This window comes from Pleurodeles waltl, chromosome 3_1, assembly GCF_031143425.1.
Source record: "Pleurodeles waltl isolate 20211129_DDA chromosome 3_1, aPleWal1.hap1.20221129, whole genome shotgun sequence".
NCBI lineage: Eukaryota > Metazoa > Chordata > Amphibia > Caudata > Salamandridae > Pleurodeles > Pleurodeles waltl.
Window position 1 is genome coordinate 698,954,225 of NC_090440.1, and position 17,408 is coordinate 698,971,632.

The following is a 17,408-nucleotide window of genomic DNA, read 5'->3' on the forward strand; positions in this document are numbered from 1 at the left end:
GAAACTGTTTCCAACCTATAGATGCTTTCTGGAGCGACAGTGTTTTGGGGTGTGTAAGACCTTTGATCAAGTCGTATATGTGGGAGCCTACAACCATCTGTCCTTTATAGAAGAATTCTCCTTTTTCATTCCACGAGGCCAGGTCTTTAGAAGCTGACATTTTACTTAGCAACATTTGTGCGGGTCCTATATACCTTTGGCATATAGTTTTTGAAAGTTCTTCAACAAAGGTGTCTGAGGATGGTGGTGGTTCTGGAGGCATTGAAGGGGGTTGTGGAGGTTGCTCAGAGGCAGGGGCACCTAGAGTCAACCTGTTACTTTCATCACTCAACTGCCTGTAATACTTTTAAAAGTTTTGAAGAGCACTTGAACAGCGTTTGAGTAAAGACCTGCTTTGTTGTAAGGTTTTTAATCTACCAGTATGTAATTGTGGGGTTTCTCAATAGCGTTGTTAAAGCCTTCCAAGCCTTCCAATCCTGTTTAGATATAATGGATATCTGTTGTTTGTCATGGGGTTTTTAAATAAAACCAGGAAAGCTGCGTTGAGAGCTATAGACCGACTGCTATTACCCTTGTAAAACAGGTTCTGCACAATGTAACATAAGCTTAGATTACAATAATGTAAATATTGACTAAATGTTTTCTCTATCTCAGGGTGATTCCCTCCTTCACTCATAAGGCCATCTACAATTACCATGTTTACAAGGCCTGTAGGTAACAACCCATGGTCGTTGAAACTATTCGGTATGCCTTCTATAAATTTGATGTAATGGAACCATAGGGATAGTGCTCTATAGAGATCTTGCCAGCACGAATAAAGCCAAACAATATTGTTAGGGGTTTGGGATAAAACACTAGGAGCATTTTTCCAATAGTTTCTTTATAGAATAGCTTTTACTGCATGTGACAGGTATGGTAATATGAAGGGATATATTGTCACTTGTACTCTATACTCTAAATAAGCCTCATGCCGGTAATAGAAGATGATATTTGAATTTTATTTTGTTCCTCTGCACTGTCCCTTATACAATAAGTGCCTATAATTTCAATTGACTTCATGATCTCTGGCTTGTGTGTCAGTAATCCTCTTTTCTTCTTCTCCTTTCTGGTTCCTGGTTTGATGTCGCTTCTTGTTTTTCTTCCTGTGTAGTTGGTCGCAGTTTCCGGTATTCCTCGTCCGAACCCAGAGAAAGAGAGAGTGATATGAAGCCTATGAGGTAAGTGGACAAGTTGCTACTGTTGATGTTTATCCTCCCTTTCTACCCCGTGGTTGTTTCTGTTCCTTCTTTTGTTTTCTTTCTGTGAGGTTGTGAGTTAGTAGGCAGCAGTTTTTCTTCTTTTTTTTCTTTGTACTTATTTCATTAGTAGTGAGACTCTTTTATACAATTTTTTAAATTATTTTCTTTCTTTCTGTGGTTGGTGTTTCATCTCTTTTCCCTTCCCTTCACCCTGTGCTGTTCTTCTACAAAGACATGTGTGTTATCTTTTTACTATTTAGTGCCCAGCATGCCAATGTCCCTCCCCAGTATTATCCTCCTTCCTCCCTCCATCCCTTGAATGTGTTCTCTCCTCCTCCTTTGGCCGCTTCCGTACCTGCATGAGCCATGCTCCTCCAGGAACGTGGCTGGCTTTCTCGTCCATCTCTTTCCTTCCCTCGCCTTCTCCGAGGTCGCTCTTCGCTCCATGCTGTGTTCTCGACTCGCCATCTTCTCCAAAGACGCTTTCTACTCCACTCCTTGTCCTGGTCTCGCCGTCTTCTTTAAAAACACCCTCCGCTCCGTGCCCTATCTCCTCTTCTTTCCATACAGCCTCCTGTGTCACGCCGCGGCTCCTGTGGTGGCCGTGGCCGCAGGCTCGGGTCGCCGCTGCGCGGCATTTGTTTCATACCGCGGCCTGTGTGTGGGCCGCGGGAGAAGTCGCGGCTTGCACACAGGCCGCGGGAGAAGCCGTGGCTTGTGCACAAGCCGCGGGAGAAGCCGCAAGCCTGGTCAGTGCCGCGCCCCCTTCTTTCAGTTCTGCCGCAAAGGCAGACGCGGCAGGGCTTGAGACCCCGAGTGGGTTTCAGACCTGACCGCACATAGCGCATTTAGTGCGCTTTACATTTCAGACTAATTAATATAAACATCTGCTCACCACTTACCAGTGTCTACAGGCAAAAGCCGAATACTTGCACATGGTGGTGTTTTTATGCCTGCCTTTACCCTTTCCCAGCATGCTGCCCACTTCCTCTCTTCCCAGCATGCATTGTTTCTCTTTGTTTGGACGCATGTACTTTATTCACTATTATACTCTTTTCCCCAATCCAAGATGGTGGTGTTTCTACTTCCTGTTTCCTACTTCCTGTCTAGGGGTATATAAGGGGAATTCAGCTGCTTGTTCATTGCGTTGCAACACTCCTTTGGTGGTAGTCACGCTCCGGCTGGTTTCTTCTTGTGAATCCAGTATTTCCTGACCTGTCTTCGTCTCCAGTCTTCCTGTACCCTCGGATCTTCAGCTCTAACGCCTTGGTGTCCTCCTTCTGTTTCAGGGAGTTCCTGTTGGAGGTTTTTTACCCTATTGGGGTTTTTCCTCTGGGACTCCTTCTGGAGGGCACGGACTGTAGTGGCTTGCTATTGTCAAACAGCACCGTGGCTACCGGAAGGGGTCGCCCCTACCTCGGCCAGAGCAGAACCTGCCGGAACCGGGGTCGTTCCCCAACCCTCATCAACTTCGACGGTATGCCCATTGAAAACCGTGACATCCTGTCCTCTCTCCTCGCCGGCCGCTTCCTCCTATCCCGCGCCACTCTTTGTTTTTTTCCTGACGTCCGCCGCTGCGTCAGCCCGTCCAGCCCAGAAGTGTAGTTCTGCGCTCTCTAGAGTGACCCCGGGGCACTCCCTGTCCGCCCCCTTTAACTCCGGCTCTCGTGTCCCATCACACTGCAATTTGAGGGGCCTGCTAAAAGGCTGGCGAACAGGTGGTCCAGCTTGATGTTCATAGTCGGGGGCCGAGACTCTAATGACCCTTCAGTAATCGTACAGCAGGGTTTTGTAGTCATCAGTCAGGACCCTTTTCTCAAACACTACACATAAGGTTTTATGCAAAGGCACATGTAGTATTCATTTCTGATGTCACCTTTGACATCAGAGTGGAATGCGAAGGATGTGAGAGCGAGCGGTGTCCTGTGGAGAGAGGCAGCGCGGAGTGGAGCTCTCCCTTCCTCTTTATGGTTGAGCCTTGTAACCTTAAATCTTAATAAACAAAGTTCTCATACTTCTTTTGGATGGAGTGTACTTTGTTTCACTGGCAACGAGGATGGGATGCGTTCAAGGCTCAACATTGTTACATTTGTTACATTTGACTGCATTCTTCGACCCGCTGTTTGGAGAAGCCTTTGTTCTTGAAGATTCAACTTGCCTTGACGCGTGCGTGTTTTCATGTGCCTTTGGACCTGCTTGGGGCCCGTATGACTTTTCTTTAATTACTTGAGCTTCGCCAGCGATCTCCTTCAATTTGTTATGGTTGGTTGATTGTTTTGGTTTGTCTCAGGTGCGAGGATTTATCGCCTAGGCAACCACTTCCTGACGCGTGCTTGTCTCCCTGGCAACCACTTCCTGATGCGTGCCGGCCTCCCTGGCAACCACTTCCTGACACGTGCCGGCCTCCCTGGCAACCATTTCCTTACGCGCGCCGGATACTCTGCTCAGAATTTCCATTCAGCATGTTGCCATACCAACCTGGGATGCTCAATTTTCTCTCTTTATACTCGGGTGAGTGCAACCTGTAAAGAGCGTTTTATCTACACGAGTTCCTGTAACAGCTGTGTGTGTCAAAGAAAAAAAAAAGAGGAAGGAGGAAAATACTGTAACGAAAGGTGTACTTTCATCTTTTCAAAGCCTATAATTCTTTGTGTGTCGATGACAGTGTTATTTTTGACATAGTTTCAACGTTTTTATGTTCTCTGCATCATTTTGGAGTTCTGACTTTAACTCTTCAAATTACAGTACGGAGGAATTGATCTTTTACAACCTTGGCACATCGCTGATGTGCACAGCTTCAACACTGAGATTCCTTAACAGACATACAATTTAGGCACATCGCCGATGTGCCCGGCATTAGTTGTTTGTCTCACTGGTGTATACAGCATTTGAACTACAGTTCCACACACATTGGTGATGTGCACAACTTTAATTTTGTTAGGTAGTTATGTTATATTGCATATAATTTGTGATCTATGACATTCTGCACATAATATTCTCCCTCTATTTTGTTTATACAAAATTTTTATAACATGCTAAATGTTTCAGTACCTCTGTTTTTTCTGTCATCTCCTGGTGAGCTGCCTATCAAATGGGCTAAATGGAAAAAAGTATTTGAGCGTTATACAAAAGTATGTGGAACCTCGTTAAGTGCTGAGAGGAGAACTGCACTATTACCTCACTATCTGGGCTCAGAGGGTCAAGAAGTGTTTGATCATCTACCGGACATTCCAGACAGTGAAGCAATAGATCTTAATGAGTATGAAACTTGTATTCGCAAGTTGGATATTCACTATCTTCCCAAGGTGAGCTCCATATTAGAGCGCTATTACTTTGGGAAAACATTACAAAGAGAAGGTGAGTGTATTGACAATTATGTAACAGATCTCAGATGTCTTGCATCATCCTGTAAATTTGGGGTATTAACTGATGAAAGAATTAGAGATCAATTCATGTTAGGTTGCCACATCGAAAAAGTACGTGAGGAGTAATGGCTCAGGGATGAACCTCCTCTTGAAGAAGTGCTTGCCTTTGCTAAGAAAATTGAATATTTTTTTTAATGTGTTGATGCAATCAAGAATGATACGTCCAACCAGGTGTGTGCTGTTGCCAAAGGTATTAGTGCCTCTTTGGGTGTTTAACAGAAGGATAACAAGGGGTCCACAAGAGATAAGAGATGCTTCAGATGTGACAAATTGGGTCATTTTGCAAATGATAAAGACTGTCCCGCACTAAATGCAGTATGCACATATTGTAAGAAATGGAGCCACTTCTTTTTGGTTTGTAAGATGAGGAAATCTAAACAAACTGTCTGTGAGGTTCTTACTAAGGACAGTGAGAATGTGTACCCTGCGGATTTTGATTGTGGACAAATTGTGAACACATAAGAACTGGGAATTGTGTTGGCCCCCTTGATTTCATTCAGGTTGAAAGCAAAAGAACCAAAGTTCTCTTTGATTCTGGTGCCAAGATCACTATTGTCTCTAACGATTTCTTCAATCTTCATTTGAAAAACACTGTTGAGTTGCACAAACCTGACATTTAACCATGTGCCTACGGAGGTGAAGCTATACCATTACATGGATCTTTCATAGGCTTAAATGAGTATAAGGATCGCTATACCTCTGGCAAAGTATATGTGTCGAAGAAGAGTGATAGTATTATTAGTTGGTGGCATCAAAGGGACCTAGGAGTCATGTTGGATCCCACTTGTGATAATCCTATTGTGTTAAAAGAGACACTTCCTGTCAATGCAGTTGTACAACAGTCAACAGAGATTTGAATTTACAGCAAGCTTTGCGTTCTGAGTTCCCGAGTGTGTTTAAAAGTGAGTTGGGTTGTTTAGAGGGTTATAGGCACAAAATTAAAATTTGTCCAGGTTCCGTGCCTGTTTATAGCAAGGTAAGGAGTGCTCCGGTAAACATAAGAGGGGAAGTGCATGTGAATTTAACAAACTCAGGAATCAAGGTGTAATTGAGGAGGTGGAGGGTACTGCTTGGTTGGCTCCTGTGGTTACGGCTACAAAGCCTGATGGTTCTCTTAGACTATGCATTGATCTCAGACAACTGAACAAATGTGTTGTGGTTGATAAGTACCCTTTACCCAAAATTGTTCAATTACTCATGATGTTGGGTGATGCTAAGGTGTTCACTACCATTGACCTAGCATCAGCCTATCATCAGATTCAGCTTGATGAAAAGTCTATGGATCTCACTGCGTTCATCACGCCCTTTGGTACGTTCAGATATACGCGACTTCCTTTTGGGCTAATTTCAGCTGCCTCTGTTTTCCAAAGGGTTATGGAAAAGGTTTTGAGAACCTTGGAAGAGGTTTGTGTGTACCAGGACGACTTTTTTGTGTATGGTAAGGACATGAGTGAACATGATGCAAAAGTCAGGCAGGTTTTCAAGAGGTTGTGTGATCACAATTTAACTGTAAAGTTTGAGAAATGCAAATTTGGTACGGAGACCATTGACTACCTCGGCCACACCATAACAGGTGATGGGGTCATTCCGAATGCTGATTTGGTTAATATTATTCAAGACATGGTTCCTCCCACTACTAAGGAAGAACTCATGTGTTTTGTGGGGATGGTGGAATACTACCACAAGTTTGTTAAGAACTTCGCTGAGGTTACCTATAACATGAGAGGTTTTTAAAGAACAGGACAAACTTTGCATGGAGTGAGGAGTGTGGGAAGGAGTTTAAATTGATCAAGAAAATGTTGGCTCTATCCCCTAAACTTAAAAACTTTGATCCAAAGAAAAATTTGATAATTGCCACTGATGCCAGCCTTAAAGGTTTTGGGACGGTCTTACAGCAAAGTGGGTGTGGTCAGGATAATACCATTATATTTTTGTCTAGAAGCCTCAAAGATATAGAATCCAGGTATTCTGTGATTGAAAGGGAAGCTCTTGCAGTACATTGGGCTGTTAAAAAACTGAAATCATTCTTGTGGAGTACCACGTTCATGGTTAAGACTGATCACAAACCTTTGTGTGAAGTTTGCAATAAGAAGGGCACTGATTCTATTTCATCCAGAATATCCAGATGGGTGATTGATTTACAAGAGTACAACTTTGAAGTAAAATACATTCCTGGGGTGGAAAATGTGATTGCTGATACCTTGTCTAGGTTAGTGGGGGAGGAAAGGACTAATCATACTGACAGTGATACCTTTGAGGATTATACAAATTTTGTGTGTGAACTTGATTGTGAAATAATTTCTAAGGATAGATGGCGTGAAGAGGTTAAGGGTGACTCTGTTCTGCAAAAGGTAATGGATCTAATAAGTCATGGTTGGACACACAAGAATCAAGGGGGAGATCTGTGTAAGGACTTTTGGTTGGTGAAGGGTCGCTCCCTTGAGGGGCAAATTGTATTTAGACCATTTCTGCCAGATCAGCCGATTTTTGATAGGCCAATCTGCCCCCAAGGGTGGCAGAAACCACTTAGGCACCAGGGACTGGTGTGTGTATATGCGTGTGTTTTCTTTAGGGGGGCAGCCCCTTGGGTAAGAGTCGCTCCTCATGGGGGCACATAACTGTTGGCCATATCTGTCCCCATTGGGGGCAGATGGGCCTATTTTTAGAAGGCCCATCTGTCCCCAAGGGGGGGGCAGAAAGCCCACTAGAGACCAGGGAAGTTTTTTTTCTCCCAAAATAAGAGTGTTGGGGTATGGCCATACCCCCACCCCAAATAAATGTGGCCAAAGTTGTTCTGCCCACCCCTGGGGGTGGGGGGGGGCAGAAAATCTACTAGATGCCAGGGAATTAAAAAAATATATATATATTGGGGTGGTGGCTACCAACCAGTATGGGCCTAGTTATGCCCCCACCCCAACTGAAGGGAGTAACAGTCTTTCAGCTCTCGCCGCACTCTAAAACATCTTATCGCACATCAAGCAAAAAGACATTTGATTATTTTGGGTTTTGGTTTTACATTTGGCCCATGAGAGCTTGGCTAACTCTCAAAATCGTCCCACTTGGAATGGTGAGGGCTACACTTTATGGAATTTGGGACGCTGCCATGTAGAAAAATCCACAAGACCTAGACACATCTGAAAACTAAACATCTGGGTGATTCCAGGGTGGTGTGTTTCACATGCACCCGGCACCATTTTCGTACCCACAATGCCCTGCAAACCTCCAACTTGGCTGGAAATCACACATTATTTCCCACGTTTTTGTGATGGAACCTTCCGGAATCTGCAGGAATCCACAAAATTCCTACCACCCAGCATTGTCTCATCTATACCAATAAAAATTCTGCTGCACTTGTCAGCCTAAAAATTTTTTTTTGCAAACTGACCTTTTGGACCACCTTTGGTTCCCCCTCAATATCGACATGTTTTTGGCTCTTCCCTTTCACAAGCACTTGGTCCACCTACACAAATGAGGTATCATTTTTACCAGGAGACTGAGGGGAACGTTGAGTGGTATGAAACCTCTCCCAGTGTGGTAATCCCACACAGAAATGTTGGAAAAATATGATGTTTTAGCTAAATTTGAGGTTTGCTGAGGATTCTGGGTAAGAAAACATTGGGGGATCCACGCAAGTCACACCTCTCTGGACTCCCTCGGGTGTCTAGTTTTCAGAAATGTCTGGGTTTGGTAGGTTTCCCTAGATGGCTGATGAGCTCAGGACCAAAAAAACGCAGGTGCCCCCGCAAAAACAGGCAGTTTTGTTTTTGATAATTTTGATGTGTCCAGATAGTGTTTTGGGGCATTTTCTTCCACGGGCAGTAGGCCTACCCACAAATGTGAGGTACCATTTATATCGGGAGACTTGGGGGAATGCTGGGTGGAAGGAAATTTGTGGCTCCTCTCAGATTCCAGAACTTTCTGTCAACGAAATGAGAGAAAAAAGTGTTTTTTGGCCATATTTTGAGGTTTGCAAAGGATTCTGGGTAACAGAACCTGGTCAGAGCCCCACAAGTCACCCTATCTTGGATTCCCCTAGGTGTCTAGTTTTCAAAACTGCGAAGGTTTGCTAGGTTTCCCTAGGTGCCGGCTGAGTTACAGGCCAAAATCCACAGCTAGGCACTTTGGAAAAAGCAGCTCTGTTTTCTTTGTGAAAATGTGATATGTCCACGTTGTGTTTTGGGGCATTTCCTTTCGCGGGCGCTAGGCCTACCCACACAAGTGAGGTACCATTTTTATCGGGAGACTTGAGGGAACGCTGGGTGGAAGGAAATTTGTGGCGCCTCTCAGATTCCAGAACTTTCTGTCACCGAAATGAGACGAAAAAGTATTTTTGGGGCCAAATTTTGAGTTTTGCAAAGGATTCTGGGTAACAGAACCTGGTCAGAGCCCCAAAAGTCACCCCATTTTGGATTCCACTAGGTGTCTAGTTTTCAAAACTGCGCAGGTTTGCTAGGTTTCCCTAGGTGCTGGCTGAGCTACAGGCCAAAATCCACAGCTAGGCACTTTGGAAAAAACAGCTCTGTTTTCTTTGTGAAAATGTGATATGTCCACGTTGTGTTTTGGGGCATTTCCTTTCGCGGGCGCTAAGCCTACCCACACAAGTGAGGTACCATTTTTATCGAGAGACTTGAGGGAATGCTGGGTGGAAGAAAATTTGTGGCTCCTCTCAGATTCCAGAACTTTCTGTCACCGAAATTAGAGGAAAAAAGTGTTTTTTGCCCAAATTTTGAGGTTTTCAAAGGATTCTGGGTAACAGAACCTGGTCAGAGCCCCACAAGTCACCCTATCTTGGATTCCCCTAGGTGTCTAGTTTTCAAAACTGCGAAGGTTTGCTAGGTTTCCCTAGGTGCCGGCTGAGTTACAGGCCAAAATCCACAGCTAGGCACTTTGGAAAAAGCAGCTCTGTTTTCTTTGTGAAAATGTGATATGTCCACGTTGTGTTTTGGGGCATTTCCTTTCGCGGGCGCTAGGCCTACCCACACAAGTGAGGTACCATTTTTATCGGGAGACTTGAGGGAACGCTGGGTGGAAGGAAATTTGTGGCGCCTCTCAGATTCCAGAACTTTCTGTCACCGAAATGAGACGAAAAAGTATTTTTGGGGCCAAATTTTGAGTTTTGCAAAGGATTCTGGGTAACAGAACCTGGTCAGAGCCCCAAAAGTCACCCCATTTTGGATTCCACTAGGTGTCTAGTTTTCAAAACTGCGCAGGTTTGCTAGGTTTCCCTAGGTGCTGGCTGAGCTACAGGCCAAAATCCACAGCTAGGCAGTTTGGAAAAAACAGCTCTGTTTTCTTTGTGAAAATGTGATATGTCCACGTTGTGTTTTGGGGCATTTCCTTTCGCGGGCGCTAAGCCTACCCACACAAGTGAGGTACCATTTTTATCGAGAGACTTGAGGGAATGCTGGGTGGAAGAAAATTTGTGGCTCCTCTCAGATTCCAGAACTTTCTGTCACCGAAATTAGAGGAAAAAAGTGTTTTTTGCCCAAATTTTGAGGTTTTCAAAGGATTCTGGGTAACAGAACCTGGTCAGAGCCCCACAAGTCACCCCATCTTGGAATCCCCTAGGTGTCTAGTTTTTAAAACTGCTCAGGTTTGCTAGGTTTCCCTAGGTGCCGGCTGAGCTACAGGCCAAAATCCACAGCTAGGCACTTTGTAAAAAATAGCTCTGTTTTCTTTGTGAAAATGTGATGTGTCCACGTTGTGTTTTGGGGCATTTCCTTTCGCGGACGCTAAGCCTACCCACACAAGTGAGGTACCATTGTTATCGAGAGACTTGAGGGAATGCTGGGTGGAAGAAAATTTGTGGCTCCTCTCAGATTCCAGAACTTTCTGTCACCGAAATTAGAGGAAAAAAGTGTTTTTTGCCCAAATTTTGAGGTTTTCAAAGGATTCTGGGTAACAGAACCTGGTCAGAGCCCCACAAGTCACCCCATCTTGGAATCCCCTAGGTGTCTAGTTTTTAAAACTGCTCAGGTTTGCTAGGTTTCCCTAGGTGCCGGCTGAGCTACAGGCCAAAATCCACAGCTAGGCACTTTGTAAAAAATAGCTCTGTTTTCTTTGTGAAAATGTGATGTGTCCACGTTGTGTTTTGGGGCATTTCCTTTTGCGGGCGCTAGGCCTACCCACACAAGTGAGGTACCATTTTTATTGGGAGACTTGAGGGAACGCTGGGTGGAAGGAAATCTGTGGCTCCTCTCAGATTCCAGAACTTTCTGTCACCGAAATGGGCCACATTTTGAGGTTTGCAAAGGATTCTGGGTAACAGAACCTGGTCAGAGCCCCACAAATCACCCCATCTTGGAATCCCCTAGGTGTCTAGTTTTTAAAACTGCGCAGGTTTGCTAGATTTCCCTAGGTGCCGGCTGAGCTACAGGCCAAAATCCATAGCTAGGCACTTTGTAAAAAATAGCTCTGTTTTCTTTGTGAAAATGTGATGTGTCCACGTTGTGTTTTGGGGCATTTCCTTTTGCAGGCGCTAGGCCTACCCACACAAGTGAGGTACTATTTTTATCGGGAGCCTTGAGGGAACGCTGGGTGGAAGGAAATTTGTGGCTCCTCTCAGATTCCAGAACTTTCTGTCACCGAAATGAGACGAAAAAGTATTTTTTGGGCCAAATTTTGAGGTTTGCAAAGGATTACGGGTAACAGAACCTGGTCAGAGCCCCACAACTCACCCCATCTTGGATTCCCATAGGTGTCTAGTTTTCAGAAATGCGCTGGTTTGCTAGGTTTCCCCAGGTGCCGGCTGAGCTAGAGGCCAAAATCTACAGGTAGGCACTTTGTAAAAAACACCTCTGTTTTCTGTGGAAAAATGTGATGTGTCGACGTTGTGTTTTCGGTCATTTCCTTTTGCGAGTGCTAGGCCTACCCACACAAGTGAGGTACCATTTTTATCGGGAGACTTGGGGGAACGCTGGGTGGAAGGAAATTTGTGGCTCCTCTCAGATTCCAGAACTTTCTGTCACCGAAATGAGAGGAAAAAGTGTTTTTTGGGCCAAATTTTGAGGTTTGCAAAGGATTCAGGGTAACAGAACCTGGTCAGAGCCCCACAAATCACCCCATCATGGATTCCCCTAGGTGTCTAGTTTTCAAAACTGCGCAGGTTTGCTACGTTTCCCTAGGTGCCGGCTGAGCTACAGGCCAAAATCCACAGCTAGGCACTTTGTAAAAAATTGCTCTGTTTTCTTTGTGAAAATGTGATGTGTCCACATTGTGTTTTGGGGCATTTCCTTTTGCGAGTGCTAGGCCTACCCACACAAGTGAGCTACCATTTTTATTGGGAGACTTGGGGGAACGCTGGGTGGAAGGAAATTTGTGGCTCCTCTCAGATTCCAGAACTTTCTGTCACCGAAATGAGAGGAAAAAGTATTTTTTAGGCGAAATTTTGAGGTTTGCAAAGGATTCTGGGTAACAGAACCTGGTCAGAGCCCCACAAGTCACCCCACCTTGGATTCCTCTAGGTGTCTAGTTTTCAGAAATGCGCTGGTTTGCTAGGTTTCCCCAGGTGCCGGCTGAGCTAGAGGCCAAAATCCACAGGTAGGCACTTCGTAAAAAACACCTCTGTTTTCTGTGGAAAAATGTGAGGTGTCGATGTTGTGTTTTGGGCCATTTCCTTTCACGGGCGCTAGGTCTACCCACACAAGTGAGGTACCATTTTTATCGGGAGACTTGAGGGAACGCTGGGTGGAAGGAAATTTGTGGCTTCTCTCAGATTCCAGAACTTTCTGTCACCGAAATGAGGGGAAAAAGTATTTTTGGGACCAAATTTTGAAGTTTTCAAAGGATTCTGGGTAACAGAACCTGGTCAGAGCCCCAAAAGTCACCCCATCTTGGAATCCCCTAGGTGTCTAGTTTTTAAAACTGCTCAGGTTTGCTAGGTTTCCCTAGGTGCCGGCTGAGCTACAGGCCAAAATCCACAGCTAGGCACTTTGTAAAAAATAGCTCTGTTTTTCTTTGTGAAAATGTGATGTGTCCACGTTGTGTTTTGGGGCATTTCCTTTTGCGGGCGCTAGGCCTACCCACACAAGTGAGGTACCATTTTTATTGGGAGACTTGAGGGAACGCTGGGTGGAAGGAAATCTGTGGCTCCTCTCAGATTCCAGAACTTTCTGTCACCGAAATGGGCCACATTTTGAGGTTTGCAAAGGATTCTGGGTAACAGAACCTGGTCAGAGCCCCACAAATCACCCCATCTTGGAATCCCCTAGGTGTCTAGTTTTTAAAACTGCGCAGGTTTGCTAGATTTCCCTAGGTGCCGGCTGAGCTACAGGCCAAAATCCACAGCTAGGCACTTTGTAAAAAATAGCTCTGTTTTCTTTGTGAAAATGTGATGTGTCCACGTTGTGTTTTGGGGCATTTCCTTTTGCAGGCGCTAGGCCTACCCACACAAGTGAGGTACTATTTTAATCGGGAGCCTTGAGGGAACGCTGGGTGGAAGGAAATTTGTGGCTCCTCTCAGATTCCAGAACTTTCTGTCACCGAAATGAGACGAAAAAGTATTTTTTGGGCCAAATTTTGAGGTTTGCAAAGGATTACGGGTAACAGAACCTGGTCAGAGCCCCACAACTCACCCCATCTTGGATTCCCATAGGTGTCTAGTTTTCAGAAATGCGCTGGTTTGCTAGGTTTCCCCAGGTGCCGGCTGAGCTAGAGGCCAAAATCTACAGGTAGGCACTTTGTAAAAAACACCTCTGTTTTCTGTGGAAAAATGTGATGTGTCGACGTTGTGTTTTCGGTCATTTCCTTTTGCGAGTGCTAGGCCTACCCACACAAGTGAGGTACCATTTTTATCGGGAGACTTGGGGGAACGCTGGGTGGAAGGAAATTTGTGGCTCCTCTCAGATTCCAGAACTTTCTGTCACCGAAATGAGAGGAAAAAGTGTTTTTTGGGCCAAATTTTGAGGTTTGCAAAGGATTCAGGGTAACAGAACCTGGTCAGAGCCCCACAAATCACCCCATCATGGATTCCCCTAGGTGTCTAGTTTTCAAAACTGCGCAGGTTTGCTACGTTTCCCTAGGTGCCGGCTGAGCTACAGGCCAAAATCCACAGCTAGGCACTTTGTAAAAAATAGCTCTGTTTTCTTTGTGAAAATGTGATGTGTCCACATTGTGTTTTGGGGCATTTCCTTTTGCGAGTGCTAGGCCTACCCACACAAGTGAGCTACCATTTTTATTGGGAGACTTGGGGGAACGCTGGGTGGAAGGAAATTTGTGGCTCCTCTCAGATTCCAGAACTTTCTGTCACCGAAATGAGAGGAAAAAGTATTTTTTAGGCGAAATTTTGAGGTTTGCAAAGGATTCTGGGTAACAGAACCTGGTCAGAGCCCCACAAGTCACCCCATCTTGGATTCCTCTAGGTGTCTAGTTTTCAGAAATGCGCTGGTTTGCTAGGTTTCCCCAGGTGCCGGCTGAGCTAGAGGCCAAAATCCACAGGTAGGCACTTCGTAAAAAACACCTCTGTTTTCTGTGGAAAAATGTGATGTGTCGATGTTGTGTTTTGGGCCATTTCCTTTCACGGGCGCTAGGTCTACCCACACAAGTGAGGTACCATTTGTATCGGGAGACTTGAGGGAACGCTGGGTGGAAGGAAATTTGTGGCTTCTCTCAGATTCCAGAACTTTCTGTCACCGAAATGAGGGGAAAAAGTATTTTTGGGACCAAATTTTGAAGTTTTCAAAGGATTCTGGGTAACAGAACCTGGTCAGAGCCCCAAAAGTCACCCCATCTTGGAATCCCCTAGGTGTCTAGTTTTTAAAACTGCTCAGGTTTGCTAGGTTTCCCTAGGTGCCGGCTGAGCTACAGGCCAAAATCCACAGCTAGGCACTTTGTAAAAAATAGCTCTGTTTTCTTTGTGAAAATGTGATGTGTCCACGTTGTGTTTTGGGGCATTTCCTTTTGCGGGCGCTAGGCCTACCCACACAAGTGAGGTACCATTTTTATTGGGAGACTTGAGGGAACGCTGGGTGGAAGGAAATCTGTGGCTCCTCTCAGATTCCAGAACTTTCTGTCACCGAAATGGGCCACATTTTGAGGTTTGCAAAGGATTCTGGGTAACAGAACCTGGTCAGAGCCCCACAAATCACCCCATCTTGGAATCCCCTAGGTGTCTAGTTTTTAAAACTGCGCAGGTTTGCTAGATTTCCCTAGGTGCCGGCTGAGCTACAGGCCAAAATCCACAACTAGGCACTTTGTAAAAAATAGCTCTGTTTTCTTTGTGAAAATGTGATGTGTCCACGTTGTGTTTTGGGGCATTTCCTTTTGCAGGCGCTAGGCCTACCCACACAAGTGAGGTACTATTTTTATCGGGAGCCTTGAGGGAACGCTGGGTGGAAGGAAATTTGTGGCTCCTCTCAGATTCCAGAACTTTCTGTCACCGAAATGAGACGAAAAAGTATTTTTTGGGCCACATTTTGAGGTTTGCAAAGGATTACGGGTAACAGAACCTGGTCAGAGCCCCACAACTCACCCCATCTTGGATTCCCATAGGTGTCTAGTTTCAGAAATGCGCTGGTTTGCTAGGTTTCCCCAGGTGCCGGCTGAGCTAGAGGCCAAAATCTACAGGTAGGCACTTTGTAAAAAACACCTCTGTTTTCTGTGGAAAAATGTGATGTGTCGACGTTGTGTTTTCGGTCATTTCCTTTTGCGAGTGCTAGGCCTACCCACACAAGTGAGGTACCATTTTTATCGGGAGACTTGGGGGAACGCTGGGTGGAAGGAAATTTGTGGCTCCTCTCAGATTCCAGAACTTTCTGTCACCGAAATGAGAGGAAAAAGTGTTTTTTGGGCCAAATTTTGAGGTTTGCAAAGGATTCAGGGTAACAGAACCTGGTCAGAGCCCCACAAATCACCCCATCATGGATTCCCCTAGGTGTCTAGTTTTCAGAAATGCGCTGGTTTGCTAGGTTTCCCCAGGTGCCGGCTGAGCTAGAGGCCAAAATCTACAGGTAGGCACTTTGTAAAAAACACCTCTGTTTTCTGTGGAAAAATGTGATGTGTCGACGTTGTGTTTTCGGTCATTTCCTTTTGCGAGTGCTAGGCCTACCCACATAAGTGAGGTACCATTTTTATCGGGAGACTTGGGGGAACGCTGGGTGGAAGGAAATTTGTGGCTCCTCTCAGATTCCAGAACTTTCTGTCACCGAAATGAGAGGAAAAAGTGTTTTTTGGGCCAAATTTTGAGGTTTGCAAAGGATTCAGGGTAACAGAACCTGGTCAGAGCCCCACAAATCACCCCATCATGGATTCCCCTAGGTGTCTAGTTTTCAAAACTGCGCAGGTTTGCTACGTTTCCCTAGGTGCCGGCTGAGCTACAGGCCAAAATCCACAGCTAGGCACTTTGTAAAAAATAGCTCTGTTTTCTTTGTGAAAATGTGATGTGTCCACATTGTGTTTTGGGGCATTTCCTTTTGCGAGTGCTAGGCCTACCCACACAAGTGAGCTACCATTTTTATTGGGAGACTTGGGGGAACGCTGGGTGGAAGGAAATTTGTGGCTCCTCTCAGATTCCAGAACTTTCTGTCACCGAAATGAGAGGAAAAAGTATTTTTTAGGCGAAATTTTGAGGTTTGCAAAGGATTCTGGGTAACAGAACCTGGTCAGAGCCCCACAAGTCACCCCATCTTGGATTCCTCTAGGTGTCTAGTTTTCAGAAATGCGCTGGTTTGCTAGGTTTCCCCAGGTGCCGGCTGAGCAAGAGGCCAAAATCCACAGGTAGGCACTTCGTAAAAAACACCTCTGTTTTCTGTGGAAAAATGTGATGTGTCGATGTTGTGTTTTGGGCCATTTCCTTTCACGGGCGCTAGGTCTACCCACACAAGTGAGGTACCATTTTTATCTGGAGACTTGAGGGAACGCTGGGTGGAAGGAAATTTGTGGCTTCTCTCAGATTCCAGAACTTTCTGTCACCGAAATGAGGGGAAAAAGTATTTTTGGGACCAAATTTTGAAGTTTTCAAAGGATTCTGGGTAACAGAACCTGGTCAGAGCCCCAAAAGTCACCCCATCTTGGAATCCCCTAGGTGTCTAGTTTTTAAAACTGCTCAGGTTTGCTAGGTTTCCCTAGGTGCCGGCTGAGCTACAGGCCAAAATCCACAGCTAGGCACTTTGTAAAAAATAGCTCTGTTTTCTTTGTGAAAATGTGATGTGTCCACGTTGTGTTTTGGGGCATTTCCTTTTGCGGGCGCTAGGCCTACCCACACAAGTGAGGTACCATTTTTATTGGGAGACTTGAGGGAACGCTGGGTGGAAGGAAATCTGTGGCTCCTCTCAGATTCCAGAACTTTCTGTCACCGAAATGGGCCACATTTTGAGGTTTGCAAAGGATTCTGGGTAACAGAACCTGGTCAGAGCCCCACAAATCACCCCATCTTGGAATCCCCTAGGTGTCTAGTTTTTAAAACTGCGCAGGTTTGCTAGATTTCCCTAGGTGCCGGCTGAGCTACAGGCCAAAATCCACAACTAGGCACTTTGTAAAAAATAGCTCTGTTTTCTTTGTGAAAATGTGATGTGTCCACGTTGTGTTTTGGGGCATTTCCTTTTGCAGGCGCTAGGCCTACCCACACAAGTGAGGTACTATTTTTATCGGGAGCCTTGAGGGAACGCTGGGTGGCAGGAAATTTGTGGCTCCTCTCAGATTCCAGAACTTTCTGTCACCGAAATGAGACGAAAAAGTATTTTTTGGGCCACATTTTGAGGTTTGCAAAGGATTACGGGTAACAGAACCTGGTCAGAGCCCCACAACTCAC